Here is a 21,605-nt window from a genome sequence, read left to right on the forward strand (position 1 = left end):
AAATCTAAGGGACTGGTTTGGACTAAACTCAGCAGCACTTTTCCATGCAGCTGTTGATAAAAATAGGATCGCCAAACATGATCGCCAACGTCCGATGATGGATATGGCACAACAAGAAGAAGAAGATGTGAGATGTGACTAAGGCTTGAATGATTGAGTGTAAGGACTCCTGATCTAGAATTAATCCAGCTGCTTCTCCCAAAAGGAAAAGAACAATGAAATATGTACTATATAGAATAGAATAGAATAGAATAGAATAGAATAGAATAGAATAGAATAGAATAGAATAGAATAGAATAGAATAGCCTTCCGAGGTGGGTAAAATGAGGACCTAAATTGTTGAGGGCAATAGGCTGACTCTGTAAACCACTTAGAGAAGGCTGTAAAGCACTGTGAAGTGGTACATAAGTCAAAGTGCTATTGCTATTGCTATCATATGATCACCCTTTGCAACTGATTGACAATCAAAGTCAATGGGGAATCCAGATTCACTTAACAACCGTGTTACTAACTTAACAACTGCAGTGATTCACTGAACAACTGTGCCAAGAAAAGTCCTAAAATGGGGCAAAATTCATTTAACAAATGTCTCACTTAGCAGCAGAAATTTTGGGCTCAATTGAGGTTGTAAGCTGAGGACTGCTAAGGCTGAGGAATTTAATTCTTTACTTAAATCAAATCAATTGCAACCATTAAGTTCATGCTTAAGTGTGGTTCTCAGCCCATTGAAAGTTACACAATCCAGTTATAGGCTTTGTATTTAAAAGAAAGAATCTTGGCTCAACCTTTTTTTAAAAACATGGATATAGACATAAAAATAAAAGAGCCCCAGTGGCAGAGTGGTTAAAGTACAGAATTGCAAGCAAACTCTGCCCACAGCTTGGAGTTCGATCCTGATGGAGCTCAAGATTGACTCCGGATCGATATCGGGAATACCCATAATTGTGTCTGTATCTAGAAGCCCATTGTTGAGCAAAGAAAAGCTTTCATAAATCTCCCCCCTTTAGTCTTTATTTCAAGCTTGAACAATTTGATGGAAATCTTTCAGTTCAGCTTTAAGGAAGGAATCTCACAGATAACATTACCATCTTGGAAACAACTTTGCATGTTGGAGAAGTCATGAATTGCACAGACTCCTCCCTTTAAATTGTCATCCAAGCAGTGTACAAGATGCAATGAACTCTGCGAAGGATTAAAGGGCTCATCCATGTGGAAAGGCTGTCCATCATTTGAATAAAACATTAAATCATGGCCTTGTCTCCTTTGCAGGCTCTATAGATAACATGACATGTCTAAAAGAAGAGCAATAATGATTTGATATACTCCAAAGATTCCAGAATTGCCACTTATCAGTCACACAGGCTCATTTACAAGGACAGCTCTTAATGGTCAAGCATCTGCATTCAGATTTCCTTAAGTATGCCATTCCCTATACAATTTGTTCATCGAAAACAGCATCTCTAGAAACAACTACAGAAACTAAATTATGTCATAAATTCTCTAACAACATTTTTTTTTTCTGCTAAGAATGCACTCAAACACTGAAAAACCCAGATACTACTCAATCTCAGTTTCCAATGACCAGCATGGATAATAATTACAAATGCTAAAGAGATTATGCAATAGTATCTGAAGGACAAAAATTCCCAATCTTGTTATCGTCAGTAGATTTCAAGGTTACAAGGATTATATTGATGTAGTTTTTTCTTCTTGAAGCCCATTTATTCCTACCTCTATCTTTCATTTTATATATTGTTTATTATCTATCATCATATCTATTATATTTTATGTCACCTGGCACTAAGCAAAAACCATCATCTTTATATTTGTGATTTAATACAAATCTATATTTTAATTAATTGCTGATCTCATTATGATGTGGATGTTCCCACCCCTAGTTTATATTCATGGCAACACCCAGTAACAACTGAGATGTAATAAAATGAATACCTAGGACATCTTTTACTAAAATTGGAAATATGACAGCGACTGGATTGAGTTTCCTGCTTTGCATGCTCTTATCAAACTTAAAGATACTGGTCCAAGTCTTAAGCAAAGCCTTTCTAAGCCAAGGAGAAGGGAAATATTACCCATTCCTAATTGCATAATCAGGAAAACATCATAATACAACAAGGTAAAGCCACAAACACCCCATAGTTTTTGAAGGATGCACACTTCATTCCATCAATATTCTACCAGTAGGCAGAAACAATGATTCTTCCCAGTCTCATTAGTGCTTTGAGAAAGTGCAGTTTTCTCAAATATTAGAATATCTTTAATTAAACACACATCTCCCTCATTAAACACACACATACACTCATCTACTGCATATCTGCATGGAATGAGAATAGACTCCAAGCCATCAAAAGTAAATCAGAGCCTTGAAAATCCCCACCGTATGGTTCAAAATCCCTATAAAGAATGGCACCTTTTTATTGTACCTTGTTTCTCTTGTTCTGTGAGCTGTAATCCATTGATAGTTGTCATAATATGGGTTTGAACCTCTTCTGAATTGTGACCCATCTTTCACGTCCATGGCAGACATTATTTCAGGGATCGCTCTGAAGAGACTATTTCTTTCTTTGATGATTAGGCCTGTTCTGCGCCAATTTGTAGAGTGATTGATAGATTGATAGACATACAGCCCTACATGCCTGAGGGAGAGGGGCAGTTAAGAAATGTGAAATATAAATAAATAAATCATAAGGTTTTGAATGGCACAGTGGCCTAGAGATGAACACTCACCTCTCACTCGGAAGGTTGAGAGTTCAGTCCCACACCAATGTTTCTCTATCAGGAGCGCAAAGAGAAAATATCTGCTGCAAACACCCTGTAGGTGTCAGGAAGAGCATCTGGCCAGTAAACGCTCAGCTCCACTCAGATGCCTCAACCCCACACCAAACCCAAGGAATTAACAGGGTCACCCAAAAAAACCAAAAAAAAAAACAACAACCCAAAAACCAAAACCCAATAATCATAAGTTTTGAAGAATCCTTGAAGATCTTCTAGTCTAATCTCCTGTTCATTAAAGATTCTTCATCAATTCTTGAAAATCTGTGATGGAACACTCATGGCTCCATGAGGCAGGCCATTTCACGACTTAATAGGTCTTATTTTATCCTTATTTGAAATTTGGATCTCCCTTTGGAGTGATTCCAACCAATGGTTCTTGCCATACTTCTAGGATCTATGAAGAATAAATCCACATCTTCTCCATGAGCTTGTAATGCATCAAGTATCTCAGTGCTCTAAAATCAAGTATCTATTATTATCCCTAGTATATGAGGAGAGTAAATGAATTTCATAAGAATTGTTTCCACTTTTAGTTGACGTTTCACTCTTTGGGACTAGTATTAATGAAGGGCATGGTTTCTAAAACTATGGGAATTAGCCATTTCTTGTCTAAATTGTCCTTTTGGTTCCATGTATTGGTCTTCTTAACAAGAAATTTTTTTTTAGTGATAAAACAGATATGTATGTGGAGTGTGGAATAGATTCTACATTAAATTCCAAATAATTGCTTTAAAATAATAGCATTTCTATAGTTGTTTCTCTTTTTATCTGAATTTCTGGTCAAAGTCCATTTTGGGGGACTGAGTCTAATATTCTAAATAGTCTTACATTAAATTGTAATGAAAGAGAGGGGGGAGTGGGGGAAGGAGGGAGGGAGGGAGGGAGGGAGGGAGGGAGAGAGAGAGATCAGGATCTTTGTTCTTTCTTATCTATTTAATATTTCACTGTTTGTAGAGAAAATTTACTAAAATCTAGTAAATGAAGTGGGTCTTCCAAATATAAACGATGAGGTTTAGTGGACTATGGGGGTAAAAATTGCAGCCATCAGTGGTATTTTTTGTCACATATATTCTTCTCTTTCCTGAGCTCTATCAATTAGCTCAAATCTATTAGAGTCAGCAAGAAGCAAAGAAAGACTCACATGTTGGTGGATGGCTGTTATACATAATATGATTAGAAAGTAAAAGGCAGGGGGAGAAAAAAGCAAAAGGAATTTTTTCTTTGACACAGGACAACAGTAATATTACCAACAGTATGAGGTATCACGCCTGAAGTTTCCATTGGCGCATATTTTGAGATGGACTAGTGTTAGGGATATACACCCTAGCAGAACGTGCAACGGCAGTCTAGCAGGCAGGCAGATATGTGAGACAAAACGTTGTAGTAACTTACACTCAGTAAGACAGATACACTGTGCAAGTTAAATAGTTTTTATTCCAGCAAGAGTTATAGCATAGTCAAAAAGTCCATATGTCATACACTAAGTTCAGTCAGTCCGGGGGTTATTCAGTTTGCAAAGTCCAGTGTTGAAAAAGAGGTCAGTAAACTTACAATCAATCAGTCCAGTGATATATCTCTTTTGCAGTCAGAGATATGAAGAAAATCAAACCCCTTTTCTTCTTTCAGCAAACACGCAGTTATCACCATCAAACTATCTTTGTCAGCATTCCAGTATAAGCCAGGGAAAACAGTGAGCTCTCTTGCTCCCTCTTATGGTGATTTTACAACCGCACCCAAAAACTTGGTTTACAGTTTAAAGTGACACTTAAACTCACTAACATAGTTTATATATTATTCTACCCAAACTAAGTTAGGTAACCAATGTTATCCCTAACATTCTCCCCTTTTGGGTAATATAATAATATATATATATATATTTACAATTTCAACCCATAGTTTTCACAACTTTCTTTGTGCTTTACTGCACCTTGGGCTTTTGTAAATCCATCTGCAAAATTTTCTTCAGTTATGCAGTATTCCAATCTTATCATACCATTTTTTACAGATTGTCTAACATTCAAATATCTAAGGTCAGTGTGCTTAGATCTAGTCTTTACAGCAATATCTGTAGCCAACCTTATGGCTGCTTGATTGTCCTCATACACTACAATGGCATCTTTAACAGTTATTCCCATATCTAACAACAACTGTTTATACAGAATTAAATCAGTACATAATAATGATAAACATGAAAGTTCTGCTTCCATTGTGGACATACTTATGTGTTGCTGTCTAATTGACCTCCAACCAATCAGTGTTTTACCTAATAGTATAGCCATACCTGAAGTTGATTTTCTAGTTTTTATATCTGTTGCAAAACTTGCATCAGCATATGCACTTAAAATCAAATCAACTTTTGGCTCTAAATACAATGCATAGTGCATTGTCCTTTTAAGATACCTTAATATACGCTTTAGCGCTTGCCAGTGACGTTCATTTGGTTCAGCATTAAATCTCGCCAATTGATTAATGCCATAAGCAATATCTGGCCTTGACCAATTACTTATATATGATAAACTACCTATTAATGACTGATAAATAGTCTTATCAAATTTTGAACTTTGAGCATCAGTATGACAAAATTCCTGACTCATTGGAGTTTTTGCCGGTTTACAAAGTTCCATTTTATACATTTTTAGCAATTGGTATATTTTATCTTCTTGTGATATCTTAAATCCACTATTGCTTTTGTTTATTGTCAATCCTAAATACTGTCTTATTTCTCCTAAATGCTTTAATTTTATCCTCTTACTTAATAATGATATTATCTCAGTAGCTTCATTATTAGTCTTCGTTATTAAAGCAATATCATCTGTAAACAACAACAATAATGATACTATTCCATTTGTCTCTCTCTTAAATAAACATGGATCAGCTAAACCTGCTTTAAATCCTATATTGTTTAACTCTTTTACAATATATTGGTTCCATTCATAACCAGATTGTTTCAATCCATAGAGACTCTTTTTCAGTTTCCAACAGTCATTATTATTTTTATCATCTTTAATACCTACTGGTTTCCTTAAATATATAGTGTGCTGCAATGGTGCATGCAGATAGGCAGTTTCTAAATCTAAATGATTTATGATATAATTTTTTCTTAGCTGCCCACACTAAAGCTGCTCTCAAGGTTGTAGCCTTTAAATTTGGTGCAAATACCTCATCATAATCACATGCAGTTTGATTAAATCCTTGAGCTACCAATCTAGCCTTATGGGTAACAGTCCCATTTTTACCAGTTTTTAACTTAAATATCCATTTGCAGCCAATGGACTTTTCACCTGGAGGTAATTTGGCATCTTCATAAACTTTCATTTCCTTTAATGAATTTAATTCCTTTTCCATTGCCTTTTTCCAATTCTCCTGATCCTTTGCAGGATACATCCTAAGTTCTTCAACACTAGTTGGAACTTTACTAACTTGGCAAACTACACTTGCTTGATACCTATCAGGTGGTCTGGTTACACGTGTAGAACGTCTAGGTATTACAGGGCTTACAGGTGGACTTTCGTGTTCTACCTGTTCCTGATTATCTATTTCTTCCTGTTCTGGTCCTTCTTCCTGTTCTGGTCCTATATGCTCTTCATGTACTTCCTCTTTAATTGTACTCTTCTTATTACTGATTTGTTCTGGTCTTTTGTAGGTTTCTATAATTACTTCCTTATTTGAATCTTGCTCCAGTTTTTCCCATCCTACATGTTCTAGGAATTGTGCACTAGCGCTACAGTAAACTCTAGATGTACCCTTTTCCCAGAATCTGTATGATTTGTGATTAGATTCATAACCTACAAAAAATAACCTTTTAGCCCTATGTTGCCCTTTCTTTCTCAGTTGTGTAGGGATATGCACCCATGCTGGTGCTCCAAATGTTTGCATGTAGCTTAGGTCAGGTTTTCTGCCATGTCATCATGTGAATGGTAATTCACCAGTTGTTGAGTTAACAACATTATTTAATATATGATTACCACACACTATTGCTTCTCCCCAGAAATTCTCAGGTAATCCTGAATCTGACAGCATACTACGAGCCATTGCTTGTAATGTTTGGCCCCGTCTCTCAATAAAGGCATTATGTTGTGGCCTATATGGTGCAGACTTTTTATGTTCAACACCTGCCATCTTCAGTCTGTTTTGGAATTTATTGTTTATAAATTCCGTACCATTATCAATGATAAGAGTTACTAATTTCCTTTTTGTTTTTCTTTCTGCGAATTTAAGCCAATTAAAGAAATTCTGATATGTGTCTGTCTTGCTTTTCATTAGATAACAGAAACCATATCTGGAATAATGGTCCATTATACTTAGTATGTAACGAGCACCTCCCACACTTGGTTTTTTAGGACCTATAATATCAGCAAATACTACCTCTAGAGGCTCTTTGGTTTTAAATCCATTAACTCTATTTGCTGGTATCACCTTGCTTTTCTCTTGACTACAAGAATTGCAGTGCAAATGCTTACTGCAAGGTTTCAGTTTTATACCCTTAGATAGTTCTACCGTTTGTTTAAGCATTTTAAAATTTATATGCCCTAAACGTCTGTGTAACAAATGTATGCACTCATCATGAGATTTAACATTATTATAAACTGTGTTAGCTACTATGGTGGATTGACATTTGAAATGAGACACAGGGAACTGTCTCTGAGAAAATGCCAACCCTGAGAGAACTCAGGTAGCAGTATTTATTGAGAAAAAACACAAGCAAAAATACAGTATGCATATTCAGAAAACAATGACCTCAACAGAATTACCTCACCAGCATGAGAACACACAATCTTGGAAAGTCCCAGATGTTACCTTGCTAGGATGAGATCATACAGCCACGGAAAGTCTCATGGGAAAGTTTGGAAAGTCCCATGAGAAAGCACAACTGTGTACCTTGAACTTTCACCCATTTTCCTGTTCCTTCTAAACTTGCAGAATCAAAACAGGATGAGACACTCTGAGCAAAGGTACTCCTACCCCCACCAAGAATGCCCACATCTCCCTAGACTTACTGCTAGTATTCAAAGGCCTTACAGAAAATGATAAAATGATCAATAGATTATATTACCACATTCCCTCCTTTTTATTTATTCAAAGATAGGGGTGTTTTAGTGGCATAGTACACAGTTCCCTCATGACCTGATCCCACACGCCGGAAGACTGAGGTACACATTTGTAATAGATTAGGAATACATTGAATAAAACAACATAATAAGATACATATAGCAATAATAATAACAACCCCTTGCAATAAGGAGCGAAACCATGATCCATCAGGAAGCCAGGACCACAGACTGTCCCAGAATGATGCATTAAACCCATCGGCTCCAGATTGATGCTGAGCAATGCGATCTTCCATGTCCTGAACAGTTTTTGTAATGTTTGGCTCATAATTATGTATAAAAACACAACAATGTGAATGAATTAAAGCACAAACTCCTCCTTGAGCAGCTAACATAATATCTAAAGCATATCGATTTTGCAAAGTAACTTTACTGAATTTCAGACATTTCTACATTAATCATCTTAATATTCTTTATAGTATCATTAAACATAGCAACAGTAAAATTATTTAAAATATGAATATCCCTATAGTTCATAGCAATTCCCAAAGGCGGGATAAGACCTCGAGAAATTTGTGTCCATAGATTACCTCCCATGGTTAGACCTGATTCCAGCTCACGCTTGTTGCGGATTCTGCCTTCCGGCAACTGATCCAGTTTATAAATTACAGGTATTACATACCCCAATGTGCATATCCCAGACCAATTCCCGGGAACCTCCCGATACCCATATTCTCCACATAGGAACCACACATCATTCCCCATAGCCCAAGGCTCCCCCCGGGCTACCTCAGAACCATTCTTCATCTTCTCAAGATATTGACACATATAGCACTGAGGAGAATTGAACTGAGGGAGACAGGTATAATTCTGCACACTGCTATTATAACAGATGGTTGGCATTTGAAAAGTGACATTACACCTGGACCAATTCCCTAAGAAAGTTCCTCCAAAGTCATTTCGGGTGAAGCATACATACGCCCTTCCCTTTAAAGACACCTTGACCTTAGCCGTCACATTCCGATTATAATGTGTGCATTTTTTTTTTGAACATCTGGAATTGCTCTGTTGTAGCACAAGACAACTGTTTTCTCCAGGTTGCATTCTTTATTAAATCTTTTTCCTCAAAAGGCACTCCATGCAATGTTAGTCCTTCTCCCACTCTCCCAGGAAGGTGCATACACAACCAACAATTGGTGATGTTCAAGTTTTTGGCAGTTGTGCGCAAATCTTTAATGTAATTATTATCTGTCCACAAATCATCGCCCAATTCTCCGGCACGCTGAACATGCTGTCGCTGCTCTCTCCGCACCGAGCAGCCCAGGACAGATTAGGCAGAATCAGCAGGATCAGGAACCACAGATGCGCCATCCTGCTGTTCCGAAACTTCCTTCACAGGTGCCTGCGAATGATCAGGTCGAACACACCGACCAGGAACCCAACGAATTTGACCAAGATGTTCAACTGCTGCATAACCACGTCCCCACGTTATCAGCTCAGCAGGAACCCATGCTGGATCTGGAAGGAACCGCACCAACACCCGAGGTCTCACCGCATCTGTAGAAGGAGAAGAAAAATGCCTGCTGGCCGCGCTGCAGGGGGTTACCAGACAAATTTAAAAATTTAAAGTATATAAAGCTAGATTTAATTGATCTTGAATCGCCGGAAGCCCCAGGAGCTTCCCTCCTTTTTTATTTAATTTAGTCAACATGGTCTTGAGCGTGGCATGTGAGCAACAAAACACACATTCACACGCTGCTCCAAACATCCTTGTAACAGCAAAAGCAATCTTAAAATATCAGGTGATATTCCAGGAGACAAATAAGAACCTGCTACAAAGGGTAACAAATTATACACATACAATGAATCCACTATTAAATTAAAATCCTGATTGTGAAAATTTTGAAAAGCCAAAACTACAGCAGCAAGTTCTGCCTGCTGGGCAGACTTCTGCTCTGAAGTCACTTTTGTATGCCAAATTCCAGATTTATCTTTCCAAACACAAGCACCAAAAACTTTCCCTCCATCAGTAAAAACTGTAGGAGCATCTGATATGCCCAATGGTATCCTTTCTTACATTTTGGGCACACTGATTTAGGACGAACACCCTGTCCCATTGATCTCTTATTCTGCTGACTTTGACCTCCTCCAGGAGCCCGACATTGCGCTTTAAAATGTCCAGGCTTCCCACAATTGAAACAATTCCCCTTTTGAGCATGTCCTGCTTGTAAAGCCAGAGCTAAAGTCTCCATGTTAAAAGACTGACTCCCAACCTTCCTACATGCATTAATCAAATCCGCGATTTCTCGCTCTCCACTTGCTACAAGTGGATTTAAAATCTTTCTGCAATCTGTGTTAGCTTGTTCTACTGCTAACTTTAAAAGCAACTCTTTCTGGGCGAATTGATTATCAATTTGTCTTTCAATAGCCAATTTCAGTCTGCTAATGAAATTTTCATAAGGTTCATTGTTCCCTTGTTTGATGTTAGTAAAGGTCTTCTCACCACCTTCGCCGTCAGGGAGAGCCCCTATGGCTTGAAAAATTAATTGTGGGAGAAGAACGAACCCTTCCTCAGGCATACCATCTCTCTGTTGTTCCACTGTTGTAAAATTACCAGCTCCATAAAGCTGATCTGGGGTAACATTTGCTGTTCCCCTCTGGACTGCCAGCTGTCTCCATTTCTGATCTAACACCAAATATTGAGCTGGAGTTAAAATCATATTCAACAGAGCTTTCCAGTCAGCCGGAATCATTTTATTTCCATAACCAACTGCTTCTAACAATGCCTGAGTATATGGCGATCTAACACCATATTCTTTTGCTGCTTGCTTAACTTCCCTCAAAATCCTGAGAGGTAAAGGCTTCCACTCCCGCTGCGGATTTAATGCAGCATCCATGACAATTTCTACTGGATTAAGTTGAACTTCTACTCCAAACTCCACCAAATCATCTCCTGATAGTTCCCCTCTATTTTTTGCTTCTTGAATAGCTGCAGTAACTGCATCCACCTGAACCCTTAAAGGTAAACTCTTATCCTCTGACAAAGTATTTCTAGCGCCGGACAGTCCCCCAGATTTATCTGGAGGTGCCGTCGGCGGCAACAAACGTACCGCATGGTAAAGCGGCAAACCTTCTTCGGGGGGGTGCTAGGAGCGGTTGTTCATAAGTAGCTAACGCATCCATAATCACCCTCCAGGTTAACAAAATTGAAGAAGGGGCACGAGGTTCCTCGTGCAAAAATTTCCCTATCTTTTTCCAGGACTCTACTTTAATACTACCTCCCTCCGGATATGACTTAATATTTTTCCAAACATACTGTAGTAAGTCCTCAATTTCTTTCTTTCCTACAGCACAACCCCTACTGCCAATTCCAAACCCAAAACTATTCCCAATGATCCCTCTCAATTCCCTGATGTGCTCTTTCTGAGCCTTCGAGAGATCTCCCCCATACTCACGAAAAGAATCTATCTTCGTCCAGCGAAGAAGATGAGGGCCCAGTCGACGTCCGCGACGATGAGTATAGGATGCGGGAAACGTATAGCCTTCCAAGCTATCACGTCGGGGTCACCATTTATGGTGGATTGACATTTGAAATGAGACACAGGGAACTGTCTCTGAGAAAATGCCAACCCTGAGAGAACTCAGGTAGCAGTATTTATTGAGAAAAAACACAAGCAAAAATACAGTATGCATATTCAGAAAACAATGACCTCAACAGAATTACCTCACCAGCATGAGAACACACAATCTTGGAAAGTCCCAGATGTTACCTTGCTAGGATGAGATCATACAGCCACGGAAAGTCTCATGGGAAAGTTTGGAAAGTCCCATGAGAAAGCACAACTGTGTACCTTGAACTTTCACCCATTTTCCTGTTCCTTCTAAACTTGCAGAATCAAAACAGGATGAGACACTCTGAGCAAAGGTACTCCTACCCCCACCAAGAATGCCCACATCTCCCTAGACTTACTGCTAGTATTCAAAGGCCTTACAGAAAATGATAAAATGATCAATAGATTATATTACCACAGCTACCTCTAAATTATCATTTAACACATACAATTCACCTCTTAAAGTTGCAATCACTCTTTTATCTTCTTTTTCAATTATGCAATGGTCTCCTCTAAAGGTAATTACATAACCTAGTTTAACCAAAACTCTAACCGAAAGCAAATTAAACTTAAGCTGTGGTACATATAACATTTTTACATTTTCTTTTATGCAAGAACAATATGCTATACCTTCACCTTTAGCTTTAAGTTTCCATCCATTAGCTAACGATATCTGCTGTGAACTTGTGGACATCTTAACAAACCTTTTCTTATCTTTCGTTATGCAGTGTGATGCTCCACTATCTACCACCCATAAATTATTATTCACAGTTTCGTTGCTATACATGGCTAACTCTATGCATTTCTTATCCCTTTGATGCATTTTAGCATTCTGGCTGGCTTTTTGGCTTTTTGCTTTCTTGCAGAATCTAGCCAAATGTCCTTTTCCTCCACAATTAAAACATTTTCTAATTGTATACGCTGACGAAGATATTTTCTCTTCTTCACATTGTGGTTGTTTTTCCCTTCTGAGTTGATCCCTTTCAAGCCTTCTCCTGGCTTCTTCAATTAATCTGCCAGCAATGTCAGTTAATGTAAGGTTATCTTTTGGCAGAACTTCAAGTGAAGTTACGAAATCATCGTAGCTCTCGTCCAGAGAAGACAAAATAATATAAACTTGGTGTAATTCAGTGAAGATAAGTTCCTTTTCATGCAGTTCTAGAAAAATTCTCTTCATAGAGTTTATATGACTCAGCATGTCTCCATTCTTTTGAAGATGTGTTCTAAACAGCTTCCGTGTAAGATTTATATGTGCTCCTACACTGTCTCGAACATAAATCTTCTTTAAATTCTCCCAACATTTTGCAGCTGTTTCTTCTCCACGAATATGGACAAGTTGCTGGTCAGAGAGAGTCAGTCCTATTATACAGAGAGCTTGCTCATTCTTCACTTTATATTCTTGTATTTTCTGGGCATCATCCTCATCCGCCGGATCCCATGTATCTACCTCTGGTGGGTTTTGTATTATATTCCACAAACCTTCTCTTCGTAAAAGTAGGCTGCATTTCATAGACCATGAAACATAGTTTGTTCCATCCAGTTTGGATATTTGAGACAAACTTTGTAAATTGACTTGTACCATCTTTCTGGATATTAAACTATAATTAATAAAACACAGCTGTCTGTTTACAGTATTGTGTAACTACACAAACTCTCACTCACAAGCCTGTTATATCCTGGTTAGTCTGACTGTGCACCTGGGCCCATAACCAGTGTTAGGGATATACACCCTAGCAGAACGTGCAACGGCAGTCTAGCAGGCAGGCAGATATGTGAGACAAAACGTTGTAGTAACTTACACTCAGTAAGACAGATACACTGTGCAAGTTAAATAGTTTTTATTCCAGCAAGAGTTATAGCATAGTCAAAAAGTCCATATGTCATACACTAAGTTCAGTCAGTCCGGGGGTTATTCAGTTTGCAAAGTCCAGTGTTGAAAAAGAGGTCAGTAAACTTACAATCAATCAGTCCAGTGATATATCTCTTTTGCAGTCAGAGATATGAAGAAAATCAAACCCCTTTTCTTCTTTCAGCAAACACGCAGTTATCACCATCAAACTATCTTTGTCAGCATTCCAGTATAAGCCAGGGAAAACAGTGAGCTCTCTTGCTCCCTCTTATGGTGATTTTACAACCGCACCCAAAAACTTGGTTTACAGTTTAAAGTGATACATACACTTAAACTCACTAACATAGTTTATATATTATTCTACCCAAACTAAGTTAGGTAACCAATGTTATCCCTAACAACTAGGATTTGCTTCTCATTTGAAATTTTTAAGAACGGTCAAGGCAAGCTAAAAACAGGAAAAAGAAAAATCCTAGCAAAAGAGATCTTTCATATTTGTGGTTTGATTGAAAGACCTCCATAAATGTTCCTTTTACTTAATGCTCGGTGATGACTTTCTGTTTTGTTTTGCTTCTCATACCATGTGGTGATGAAAAAGGAATTATTTTAGAAATTTATTTCAGACAAGAGAATAGTGAATAACTCTGATGCGGGTGGGGATGAGTGCAGAGGGTTTCCACTTATTTAGTACAGTCAGTCCTTCACTTAATGACTGGTTGCTTAGTGACAGTTATCAGAGTTATGACAGACCCCCTGGAAACTACTTAGGACCTGGTTCCAGCGTTCCGATGGCTTTACATGCTCCACATACTTGCATGCATTTCAAGTGCATTTCAGGTGCTTAGCAACCAGATCTCCTCATGGCTAGTTGCAGGATACTATGGTCATGTGACATATATATATATATATATATATATATATATATATATATATATATATATATATATATATATATATATATATATGGATCTTTGGTTATTCGGGTTCTCTCCGCGTAAGATTCAAAGTATCTAGGCAACGTTTCGGCGAGGTCCATTCTTCACTCGCCATCTTCAGGCTGGTGCTTTCGGCTTAGTGCCAGTGCAAGCAGTGTGTGACCGGAGCTGCCATCTCTCTCTATATACAAGTGGTGGGGATGGTGTGCTGGGCTGGTTGGCTGTGCTGCAGCCTCTTGATTGGTTGATGGAGTTGATGTTGGTATAATGGGCTGTGTAATGGCCTTTTGTTGTGGAGATATCCTGGATCTTGTGCTGTCATCTCCTGGGTCGTTAGCTTCTTGTGTTTTAACGGCTTGGGTAATGGGTTGTGTGATGGGCTTGTGAGTTCTTTTGTTGTGGTATCCTGGGTCTTGCGTTGTAATCTCCTGGGTCGTTTGTGTTTTGATCTCTTTTCGATTAGCCTCCTGTGTAGTAACAGCTTGGGTAATGGGTTGTGTGATGACCTTGTGAGATTTATTGCTGTGGTATCCTTGGTCTTGTGCTGTGATATCCTGGGTCATTTGCTGTGTTGTGACTTCTTGAGTTCTTGAGGTGTAATTTCTTGAGTTTTTTTGAGTCTTTCTTGAGTCTTTTTGCACCACGATGAGTCCACCCGCGGCGTGAGAATCAACAGAGTCAGCAGCAAAGGCAAAGCGAGGCGGGAGCCTCAAGAACTCAAGAAGTCACAACACAGCAAATGACCCAGGATATCACAGCACAAGACCAAGGATACCACAGCAATAAATCTCACAAGGTCATCACACAACCCATTACCCAAGCTGTTACTACACAGGAGGCTAATCGAAAAGAGATCAAAACACAAACGACCCAGGAGATTACAACGCAAGACCCAGGATACCACAACAAAAGAACTCACAAGCCCATCACACAACCCATTACCCAAGCCGTTAAAACACAAGAGGCTAACGACCCAGGAGATGACAGCACAAGATCCAGGATATCTCCACAACAAAAGGCCATTACACAGCCCATTATACCAACATCAACTCCATCAACCAATCAAGAGGCTGCAGCACAGCCAACCAGCCCAGCACACCATCCCCCACCACTTGTATATAGAGAGAGATGGCAGCTCCGGTCACACACTGCTTGCACTGGCACTAAGCCAAAGCACCAGCCTGAAGATGGCGAGTGAAGAATGGACCTCGCAAACGTTGCTCAGATACTTTGAATCTTACGCGGGAGAGAACCCGAATAACCAAAGATCCACATACAAATACCCGAGAACCTCAGAAAACAAATATATATATATATATATATATATATATATATATATATATATATATATATATATATATATATATATATATATATATATATATATTGGTCACATGACCATAGTATGTATGTATGTATGTATGTATGTATGTATGTATGTATGATGAAGTCTCATTCATCATCTTCAGGCTTCTGTCTTCAGCTCTGTGCTTCTCAGAGTGATGTGAGCTTGCAGCTGCTTCTTCCTTTTAACTGCTAGTGGGGGTGTGACTTGATTGGGTGGGGGCTTGGCTGTGTTCTGATTGGGTGGGGGTGTGTTCTCATTGGTTGGGGGGTTGGCCATGTTCTGATTGGCTGGAGGTGTGAGCTGGTGAGCTGTGATCTTGCTGTTTGGCTTCGAGTTCATGGTTGTGCTGCATCTTCATGGTGGGGGTCAGTTCGCTTCATGTATGGCTCAGAGGGGTTTGAAGTGGGTAGTGATGCAGCTGCAGTGCGGCTTCTGGTCTGTGGTCGTGTCTCATCTTCTGTGTGGGTGTGAGTATGCTTTTTACGTGGAAGTGTGGTGGTGGCATCTTGTGTGGCCCTCGTGGGTGTGGGTCTGGTGTCATTCATCATGTTAGGTACTCGACTGTTCATGAGGGCGAGTTTCCAAATGGCTGGTAAGCGGGAGGTGTCATCTCTTTTATTCATGCTGTGTGGGCGTTTTTCTATCTCTATGGCTTCTCTGATTATTCTGTTGTTGAAGTGTTCGGTTTAGTGTTGAAGTGTTTGGATTAAACAGCCAGATCAAAACCTACAAGAAACTGGAAATTAAAAGAGCAGGAATACTATGTGACCTCTAATTCCTACGCAGCTGCAAAGACAACAATACCACACCAACCTGCTTCAAATTAACATTTCATCAAAGCACAGCAACCACTAAACGTATCCTGAAAAGAACTGAAATGGCTCTACTAAGGAATGAGCTCCACAGTAAGAGATTCCAATTAGATCAGTTAAACAAAGATTTGCTAGCACTACACCTGGAATTGAGCAGCAAAATCCACCCTCTACTTTGGGACAAGATAAAACAACTCACAACTTGGCGAGCGGAATCTGCAAGCACTTACAAACAGGAAAAGCTCTTGAAAAAATTAAAGAAATTAGAACATGACAAGAAAACCCCCAACAACTCACAACAACACCTGAAACAATTAGTGTACAATGTTTCCAACAGAGAACTCACCAAAACAGAAACAGAAGTCCTAACCAAAGGATTCAACTATGCTATAGCACCCCAAAAAATCCCCACAGAATCCATCATATGTGCAGTAGAATCCAGCCTAACTAAATTAAATACAGATGAAGCTGATAAAATAAGACACCAAGTTACCAACATCCTATGCACAAGCAAACCACCCAAAAGCAACTTGCAGCAAAATGAAATTAAAGCGCTACAAACCCTGAAAAGAGACAGCAGCATAATCATCCTCCCAGCAGATAAAGGGAATGCCACTGTAGTAATGGACAGAAAAGACTATGAAACAAAATTGACAGACCTACTCCAAGACTCCACATGCAAACCCATAAACACAGACCCAACCACATATCTGGAAAAAATTAACCAAGAAGAAAATTATAACCAGCCACATAAGCAAAGAGATCCAACACACGATCATACCCAGAGAGAAATCTTCCAGATGCCCCAAACTATACGGCCTCCCAAAAATACACAAAGAAGGCATACCTCTCAGACCCATAGTCAGCTCCAGAGGAGCACCACTACAAAACCTAGCTAAACACCTAGCAAAAGAACTACAGCCCCATGCTGAAACAGCAGCTTCTCATGTACAAAACTCATACCACTTCTTGGAAATGATCAAAGATCTACACGTGGAGCAAGAAGATCTGCTTGTAAGTTTTGACGTGGTTTCACTATTCACTCAAGTCCCGATAAAAGAGACCCTTGAAATCATCAAAAATAAATACCAACCAGCTAAACACCTCATGGAACTAACAGAACACTGCTTAACCAACACATATTTCATATACAAAGGACAAAGATACAAACAAATAGAAGGAGCCCCCATGGGATCACCACTGTCACCTGTCATTGCAAACCTGTTCATGGAAGAATTCGAATCCAGAGCCCTGGCCAATGCCATCCTCAAACCCAAACTATGGTTAAGGTACATCGATGACACATTCGTGATTTGGCCCCATGGACAAGAAAACCTAAACAATTTCCTAACACACCTAAACAGTGCATACCCCAAAATCAAGTTCACCATGGAAACGGAAACAAACAAACAACTACCATTCCTAGATGTACTAATCTACAAAAAAACAGATGGCACACTAGGACACACCATATACCAGAAGAAAACACACACCAACCGCTACCTCAACGCCCAATCCCACCACCACCCAGCACAGATAAACTCCGTGGCTAAAACACTAATTACTAGAACCAAACGCCTGGCAGACAAGACACACATCAAGACTGAACTATGCACCCTGACTAAAATATTGACAGCCAACGGTTTCCACAAAAGCAAAATCACCAACTTGATCCACAAAAACACACTGAGACATAATAGAGACCCAGAAGATGAACAGACCCATGGAACAGCTGTCCTGCCCTACATAAGAGGCACTACAGACAAAATTAGTAAGATACTATACAGACACCACATCAAGACTGCCTTCAAAACAGACAGAAAAATAGCAGCCATCCTCAGAAACCCCAAAGACAAAATTGACCTGGAAAACCAAGGCATATACGATGTGCATCATGCCCAGCCACATACATTGGACAGACCAATAGAAGAATAAGCACCCGCCTGGATGAACACAAAAATGCAGTCAAAAAGCTGGAACACACTTCCTCACTAGTCCAACACATGGAAGCCACAGGTCATAGAATCAACTTCAATGGCACCAAAACCCTAGCCACTATAGAAAATCCCAGCCACAGAATCATCAGAGAAGCCATAGAGATTGAAAAAAGACCAGAAAGCATGAACAGAAGAGATGATTCCACCAGGCTGTCAATCATTTGGAAGCCTGCACTCACAAACAAAAAAAATCTCCACACCACAAGCCAGGCAAACACCTGGGCACAAACAGATCCCCCCTGATACCTCCACCTCAAACACACCCCAACCAGACACCCAGATGAAACCCAGCTTCCCAACTAATGATAGCCGTCCATTTACCCGAAGCCAAGCTGCACTAAAGGCCTCCAATAAAGTAACACAATGTTGCCAGCCAATCAAGATACAAAAAGAGCCAAAAAAACAGACAGAAGATATTAGAAGCAGAACACAGCAAACTCCAAGACCAATAAACACAGACCAAGACTCTCAACCAATCAGGATGAAGAAAAAACCATTCTGGCACAGCAATAGGCTGCCCCAAATTTAAATCTGAAACCACTGTAAAAGTCTAACTCACAGTCGAACACTATACAAAAGCCTGATGATGGCAGATGAGATTCTGCTAAAACGTTGCTACAACTTTAAAAGCACCACTACTATGACGTGGGAAAATACCCGAACAAAGCTGAAGGCCATAAACAATTTCCTAACACACCTAAACAGCACACACCCCAAAATCAAGTTCACCATGGAAACGGAAACAAACAAACAACTACCATTCCTAGATGTACTAATCTACAAAAAAACAGATGGCACACTAGGACACACCATATACCAGAAGAAAACACACACCAACCACTACCTCAACGCCCAATCCCACCACCACCCGGCACAGATAAACTCTGTGGCCAAAACACTAATCGCTAGAACCAAACACCTGGCAGACAAGAAAAGACTGAACTATGCACTCTGACTAAAGTACTGACAGCCAATGGCTTCCACAAAAGCAAAATCACTGGCTTGATCCACAAAACCACACTGAGACATAATGGAGACCTAGAAGATGAACACACCTATGGAACAGCTGTCCTGCCCTACATAAGAGGTACTACAGACAAAATCAGTAAGATACTACACAGGCATCACATCAAGACTGCCTTCAAAACAGACAGAAAAATAGCAGCCATCCTTAGAAACCCCAAAGATAAAATTGACCTGGAAAACCAAGGCATATATGAGGTCCCCTGTGCATCATGCCTGGCCACATACATTGGACAGACCAATAGAAGAATAAGTACCCGCCTGGATGAACACAAAAATGCAGTCAAAAAGCTGGAACACACTTCCTCACTAGTCCAACACATGAAAGCCACAGGTCATAGCATCAACTTCAATGGTACCAAAACCCTAGCCACTGTAGAAAACCCCAGCCACAGAATTATCAGAGAAGCCATAGAGATTGAAAAAAGACCTGAAAGCATGAATAGAAGAGATTATTCCATCAGACTGTCAATTATTTGGAAACCTGCACTCACAAACAAAAAAATCTCCACACCACAAGCCAGGCAAACACCTGGGCACAAACAGATCCCCCTTGATACCTCCAGCTCAAACACACCCCAACCAGGCACCCAGATGAAACCTAGCTTCCTAACAAATGATAGCCGTCCATTTACTCGGAGCCAAGCTGCACTAAAAGCCTCCAATACAGGAACACAATGTTGCCAGCCAACCAAGACAAAAAAAGCTACAAAACAGACAGAAGATATTAGAAACACCAATCAAGCAGAACACAGCAAACTCCAAGACCAATAAACACAGACCAAGACTCCCAACCAATCAGGATGAAGAAAAAACCATTCTGGCACAGCAGTAGGCTAGCCCCAAATTTAAAACTGAAACAACTGTAAAAGTCTGACTCACAGGCAGACACAATACAGAAGCCTGATGATGGCAGATGAGATTCTGCGAAACGTTGCTACAACTTTAAAAGCACAACTACAATGACGTGGGAAAATACCCAAATAAAGCTGAATACTATATATATATGTTTTCTGAGGTTCTCGTGGTATTTGTATGTGGATCTTTGGTTATTCGGGTTTTCTCCAGCGTAAGATTCAAAGTATCTAGCAGCGTTTCGATGAAGTCTCATTCATCATCTTCAGGCTTGCTTCTTCGGCTCTGTGCTTCTCAGAGAAGCACAGAGCCGAAGAAGCAAGCCTGAAGATGATGAATGAGACTTCATCAACGTTGCCTAGATACTGAATCTTACGCGGCGAATAACAAAGATCCACTATATATATATATATATATATATATATGGTGTTCGGCTTAGTTCGGGTATTTTCCCACGTCATTGTAGTTCTTTTAAAGTTGTAGCGTTTCAGCAGAATCTCATCTGCCATCATCAGGCTTCTGTATTGTGTCCGTCTGTGAGTCAGACTTTACAGTGGTTTCAGATTTGAATTTGGGGCAGCCTATTGCTGTGCCAGAATGGTTTCTTCATCCTGATTGGTTGGGAGTCTTGGTCTGTGTTTATTGGTCTCTGGAGTTTGCTGTGTTCTGCTTGATTGGTGTCTCTAATATCTTCTGTCTGTTTTTGGCTCTTTTTGTATCTTGATTGGCTGGCAGCATTGTGTTGCTTTAATGGAGGTCTTTAGTGCAGCTTGGCTTCGGGTAAATGGACGGCTATCATTAGTTAGGAAGCTGGGTTTCATCTGGGTGCCTGGTTGGGATGTGTTTGAGCTGGAGGTATCAGGGGGATCTGTTTGTGCCCAGTGTTTGCCTGGCTTGTGGTGTGGAGATTTTTGTTTGTGAGTGCAGGCTTCAAATGATTGACAGCCTGGTGGAATCATCTCTTCTATTCATGCTTTCTGGTCTTTTTCAATCTCTATGGCTTCTCTGATGATTCTGTGATTAGGGTTTTCTATAGTGGCCAGGGTTTTGGTGCCATTGAAGTTGATGCTATGACCTGTGGCTTCCATGTGTTGGAAGCCACAGGTCATATGGAAGCCACAGGTCATAGCATCAACTTCAATGGCACCAAAACCCTGGCCACTATAGAAAACCCTAATCACAGAATCATCAGAGAAGCCATAGAGATTGAAAAAAGACCAGAAAGCATGAATAGAAGAGATGATTCCACCAGGCTGTCAATCATTTGGAAGCCTGCACTCACAAACAAAAAATCTCCACACCACAAGCCAGGCAAACACCTGGGCACAAACAGA

At 39.8% G+C, this 21,605-nt stretch overlaps 1 long non-coding RNA gene across 1 annotated transcript; it reads right to left on the reverse strand.

Annotated features, from left to right (window-relative positions):
• Positions 1–18,039: 18,039 nt before the first annotated feature.
• LOC148130370 (uncharacterized) lies at positions 18,040–20,036 on the reverse strand. The gene is made up of 2 exons (XR_015749723.1): positions 19,883–20,036; positions 18,040–18,543 (listed from the first exon to the last, which is right to left on the reverse strand). It is a non-coding gene; the product is annotated as an uncharacterized LOC148130370 (long non-coding RNA).
• Between the last annotated feature and the right edge of the window lie 1,569 nt (positions 20,037–21,605).

Source organism: Notechis scutatus, chromosome 5 (assembly GCF_049901735.1).
Source record: "Notechis scutatus isolate UNSWTSFEM ecotype Mainland chromosome 5, rNotScu1.2, whole genome shotgun sequence".
Taxonomy (NCBI): domain Eukaryota; kingdom Metazoa; phylum Chordata; class Lepidosauria; order Squamata; family Elapidae; genus Notechis; species Notechis scutatus.